Raw genomic sequence first — 6007 nt, 5'->3', positions numbered from 1 at the left:
CACACCATACCTTTAGCTAAAATCAATAGATCTATCAGAGTGTGATTTTTCACACGTCTAGGCATTTTACAGATGAAGCAAGCAAGCTTGGAAGAGTTTAGTAGCCTAAGTCAGAATCTGCTATCTGTACTCACATCAAGTAGTATCAGGCTCTCCAAGTAGTCTCAGTGAAATAAATGAGACTTCTCATACAGTAAGGTGCGAACACAAGTAAGGGTGACAGAATCTAGCCCTCTACATAAAACTGTATTTGGAGGTTGAGTTGCAACATTGTGTAACGATATTTCTGTCATAAATTCATCATATTGTGATTCCTGCCCTAGAAGGTGGGCAGGCAGGAGAATGCTTTTCACATTAGAAAAGGCTTTTTCTTTCAAGGTCCGATGCAAAGCCCACTGAAAACAATGGCTTTGAATAAGTCCTCAGTGCTCTAATAGTGGGCCTAGACAACCTAGGGTATGGTATGGTCTGAGGGTATGTCTACACAGCACAGTAAGCCCAGGCTCTGACTCAGGTCTGAGTCCAAGCCCAGTTTCCATCCCACACAAATCAGTCTGATACGGATCAGCAAACACTCAGAACCCAGGGTCCTAGCACCCTGCTGGGAGATGGGTCAGAGCCCAAACCCACTGTGACTCAGGTCTACACCCTGTAATTTTACAGAGTGGACACAGGTCAAGCCGCAGACCCAAGTCAGAAGGTCTGTGTAGTGCAGTATGGATGCATTAGCATGGCTGTAAGACCCAAGTCCAACAACTGTGGATACTCACGCAGGGGCCTGGAAACTCCAAGTCCAAAAGCCCAGGTCCCACAGACCAAGGTTTACAATGTAGTGTAGACATACCTGAAGAGACCAGTATCTTTCCCAGGGCAGCCAGCATTCTCCTGCTATCTGCACTCCAGGGATGGGCTCATGAAACACATGTTCTTCTGGGCTGCACTATAGCTGATGATGATGAACATTTTGAATATCTCATTGCAGTTTCATTGCAGGTACACCTAGCTGTAGATAGAACCAAATCTGAACCTCGGCTTTCCCTATGTAGGCACTTCAAGTATTTGTCAACTAGTTCATCTTCAGTACTCAGTACATGTCTTTTCTTTAGTACTGTGCAAACCTTCATTCACTTTTGATTCATGGGAGTTCATATCCCTTGAATTTTTCTTTGAGTTTCAGATCTGAACAAACTACAAAACTCTAAGTGAAACTCCACCACAGTTACTCAGCACTGGGTCCTGCTTAATTCAAAATCACATGAACTTGAACTGATTTTCACGTCTGATTTTCGATTTCTAACAAAACTCACATCCAGGATAGTGTTGCCTTGTTTGGGGTTTTATTATGAAAAATGTGCACAGTTCTAATATTCAAAAATAATATATATTTAACATTCTACTTATATGCTATAGTAGTTAATAATCTCTGCATATACTTACATTCTATTATTTCAACATGGTTAGTAGAAACATCACAGCACAATCAGAACTACCTAACCCACTGTAACTAAATTAACTCACTGCTATGCCATTTTTCCTAACCAAATATTTTTCCACAAGAATAGCTTCCTGAATGTTCAGTGTTATATTGGAAAAAATTAAAAACCACAACAAGAAAAAGCACACTAAGTATTCATTCAGTAAGGTAATTAAGCACATGTGTAACTTTAAGCATGTGTATTCCCACTGAAGTCAGTGGAGCTATTCATGTGCTTAAAATTCAGCTCTTAAGTACCTTGCTGAACTGGGGCCTAAATCATCAAGCATTTACTTTCTCAGTGCATCGCATTCAAGCATGTATCACACAAAGTATGTACATCTCAGACAGTGTCTGTAAAACAGACAAAATTCCATGCTGCAGCTGTTTCCTAGGAAACCAACACTAGCCTCAAAGAAACAGATTGAACACAGTGGAACAAAACCACAAAGAAATAACTGCTGCTTATCCCCACTTTTTAACAATTTCAAAGTTTTAAAAACAGTAGAAACATACTAATGAAAAATTCCATGGTATGAACAGTTTACAATTGGTGGCAATGGGATACTCGTGATCCTTCCTCACTTGCTTACCCACAGGGTTTAAAATCCTCCATGAAAATGTCTTACATTACAGACAGTTTTCAATGGGGGCAAATATGAGAAGTCTGAGGAGATTTAGCGTCAGACATTACTAGTTGAAAAAAAATCTACAGGATTTGATGCAATGTGGTATGCATATGAAGGAGCAAAAGTTCTAGACTTTCAAACCAGCACTGCATTCTGAATTCAAGCCCAACAAATAGAGATCCTTATGGATTTCAAAGGAAACCTCTCAGTGATCAAAGAGGTGGCTCTTTGGTCTAGGCATATGTCTCTCCCACAGGAGGTAGGCCCCAGGTTCAAATCTTAGTTGAGCTGTCCAAGCTAGCGAGATTTCTTGAACTGTAAGAAACAATCATGCATTGCCAGCGAAATCAATTAGATAATTTAGTAGGACTTTTCTTCAAGTTCTACAATTCAATATGACCCTAATTTTTACTGTATACACATATTTTAGGCATTCATGAGCTCTTTGTTTCCCCCACCTCACTTATGAACTAGAGATAATAAAAGTACACCTGCCATTCATTATCTATTGCACATATATAACTTCTCTGGTTTATGAATGTATTTGAGTTCTGATTCTTAATTAGAATATATTGTTCTCTGTCATACTGACTCCATTTTAAAACTTCTCTTTTGATAAGGAAATTTTACGCAAGTTCAATTTCAAGATTGTAAGAGACTTCAGTGCAGCAGGCAGTTAATGTGGTGAGCCTGAAGCTCCAAATTATACATTACATGGGATTTTTCCCCCATTTACTAATTCTGAATAAATGTTTTTGTTTATTTGGCAAATTACAGAATATGCCATGTATTTTTTTTTAGATGTGTAATTTACTATCCATTATGGAATAACAGCTATTTATAGCTGGGTTATTTGTATACTATCGCTGATGGCTTGGTCTGCATCTTTAAAAACAATGAAAAAAACAACTGGTTGTTTTTTCCATTATTCCAAAGTTAAAAAACTAGCCAGCAAGCTCACAAAATTCCAAGGCCCTCATATTTCCTCTCAATCAATAGAGCTTACTGCTGTGATCTTCCTCCTGACTCCTAACTGCAGGTAGGCTGGGCAGGTACTTAGTCAAGTACATTAAGCATAAAATCTGGTTCATTTTTTATCTTTGAAAAATCCATTAATAAATAAGAAATTACTAAAGCTCACGTCTGATTTCTCCCCTTATTCCTTTTTTTGCCATTTTATGCTTCTGCTCTAATTCTCACCCTCAGCACTTAAAATCTACTTCCACTTTTCATATTGTACATTTTAGAATACAATGATGAACACAAGAATTCTGCAAATTACAAACAAACAAACTGAGGACTCTGTCCAGCATGGAAGTTAACCTTGCATTTAAATGCTGTGCTGGATCATGGGTTAATGCCTCAGTCTACCTCCTCACAGAAGTCAACTGGAGACTGTTTCACTGGGATTTGGACTGGGTCTTAGATGGCCAAGTAGATCTTTCTGCTGGCAATAAGAATTGGGTTCAGATAATCAAACAGATCATTAAATTCGAGAGTAAGACATAAGGTGATGTATGCTGCAATATTCTTGGCAGTCAACAGATAGCACTATTACAAACAATCTCAAGTTCTGTTTGACTGAGTGTATAGGCAGCTGGATGTTGGAAAGTGTTTGTTCTGATGTAGCTCCTCTTGGGAGCTGCGCCTATCATCAGTAAAAGTTGGTTTACTATGGTAACCTCAGACTGAATTATTTCTGAGGTTCAGCTGCTGCCTGCAGGATATACCCACTCCAACAAACAAAAGTATTACATTATTATTGTTACTTCTTAATATGTATATTACTATATCACCCAAAGACTTCAATCAGAATCATGGATACACTGTGTTAGGCATTATACAAACTCACACAAAGATACTATCCCTTACCCCAAGGGCATAAAATCAAACAGAATCAAAACATCACATACAATACCTACAACATGCAAGTTTAGCTCAATTTTTTTAAACTGCCACACCCACCTTTTCAGTTGAAAGCATGAAAAAGTTGTAACAAGAAAATACGCTCATCATCACAGTAGTGATTTGAATGTTTTTACAGAGTGACGCTGTAAGTTATGAAATACAGGTTTTAACATTCAGTGTTATCAGAGTACCCATACTAATTTGTTGGCTCTTTTTTCTCCCACATGTCTCCATTTTCCATGTTCTGCGTGCTTTGCCTGTCCCAATGCTTGATGTCTCTTACATCAGTGCTTCACTTCCTTTCTTCCTTTTTTTGCCAACACGTTTCAATATTCTGTGACTTTTGCCAAAACAAGCATTTAAACATCTGGAAATCATCCTCCATCATTTTCACCAGTGAGATGCATTTGTCTTAAAAAGTAATTCCCCGGCAGGCCCCATTAAGACACGGTATTACCTTTAAAAAAAATCTTTCCAAATATTCTCTGGCTATAGAATATTGTAATCCATGGAGAATTCAGGGGCTTTTTCCTTCAGATTAAAACCAAACTTCACTGCACTGGTCTAAGTTGTAACATCCTGCAGAAATATCTCTGATTTCCCCTGAAGAATTTAATGTTGATGACTTGGAAGCCCAAACCAAAGGGCACTGATGATGTTAGGAAATTGTAAACTGACAAATTTGGGAGGTGACGTTCCTTTACATCTTTTAATATTGCATGTTACATCTTTTTAATATGTGCAACATGAAGTTAAAAGCACAACACTATCACTTTATTTCTATTTCTTTAAAATAAAACATTTTAGCAGGTAAAATATTGTATGGGACTTCAGTGGCAAAAATGTGAGACTATTCTGTACTTAATGCCATAATAAAATACATCGTAGTACTATGATTTTAATACTAGGAATAGAAAAGCCTCAACCATAATGTCTCCAGAAGTGGCTTTCATTGTGCAGCCACCCCGCACTTTCCAACTAATGCAGGTAGTGGTTTAAAGAGGATTTAATCCAATATATTGTAGCCAACAAATCAGAAAACATATGTCTCATGAGATGTGAGGCATATGCATTATGCTTTAATTTCATTACGTGAGAGACTCAGCAGAAATGTTATTTTAAGGCCTCACATTCCTAAAGGGACATTGTCAACGCTAGTAGGCCCCAAGTAAGACTTAATATATCAGTTTGGTTTGGCTGTTCCTCCATTCGACATGCCTGCTCCATGGCTGTGAGTGCTGCAGGAAAAGACTGAACTTTACACAACTCCTACCTTTGGGATGCCTTGGCTTGTTTATAAGAGGGTCACCTAGTTGAGAAGCATCAACTTATATTTCAGCCTTCCTTTAGAACGCTGATACATTATTCAGTGTGGGAAAGACAATGTAAAGGTTGGAGTTTTTATTACTTATTATTTCAGGGGGTTGGTTTACCCACTTTCATGGAAATCAATAGGACAGGAAAAAACAATACTCAATGCCTGTGGCTTTTTTTAAACAATGGAAAATACAAACCATTGTGGGTCCTAAGTGCCACAGAGGAGTCATATTTGGGCATACCCTCTCAATCACACACTGAGGATCCTGGGGAAACACAGGCCCCATCTCATATCCCACAAATCAATAAGAAGTTCTTGACTATTATGCTCTGATGCACCCCAGAACTATCCCAAAACACAAGGAAATCTAAGCAAGAAACGCAAGTAGATGGTTAATCAAAACATGTAATAACCATGAACCAGTTAAGTCAGCAACAGTCGGAACAAAACATAACAGCCCAAATGGCAGGTATGTAGTAGCAGGCCCTGAGTAACTGCACACCCCCAATACTATGTAGATATACACAAAGGAATGGGAACTGGAACATTGCATTCAGGGAGCAGGAACCAGGAAACAAACAGGAACAGGTACAGGAAGCAAAAGCAGGAAGGCTACACATACACACCAGTCATCACATTACCCTTCTATGCTTAGTCATGGCTCCTCTTCCCAGATGG

The 6007-nt window shown here is 38.5% G+C and overlaps 1 protein-coding gene across 2 annotated transcripts in view; it reads right to left on the bottom strand.

Annotated features, from left to right (window-relative positions):
* Window positions 1-6007, bottom strand: part of COL5A2 (collagen type V alpha 2 chain) — a 179531-nt gene that overhangs the window by 157639 nt on the left and 15885 nt on the right. The gene's annotated exons all lie outside the window — the stretch shown is intronic.

This window comes from Malaclemys terrapin, chromosome 11 (assembly GCF_027887155.1).
Source record: "Malaclemys terrapin pileata isolate rMalTer1 chromosome 11, rMalTer1.hap1, whole genome shotgun sequence".
NCBI lineage: Eukaryota > Metazoa > Chordata > Testudines > Emydidae > Malaclemys > Malaclemys terrapin.
The sequence above is the reverse complement of the archived record's forward strand: the minus strand, read 5'-3'. Positions and strand labels throughout refer to the sequence as shown.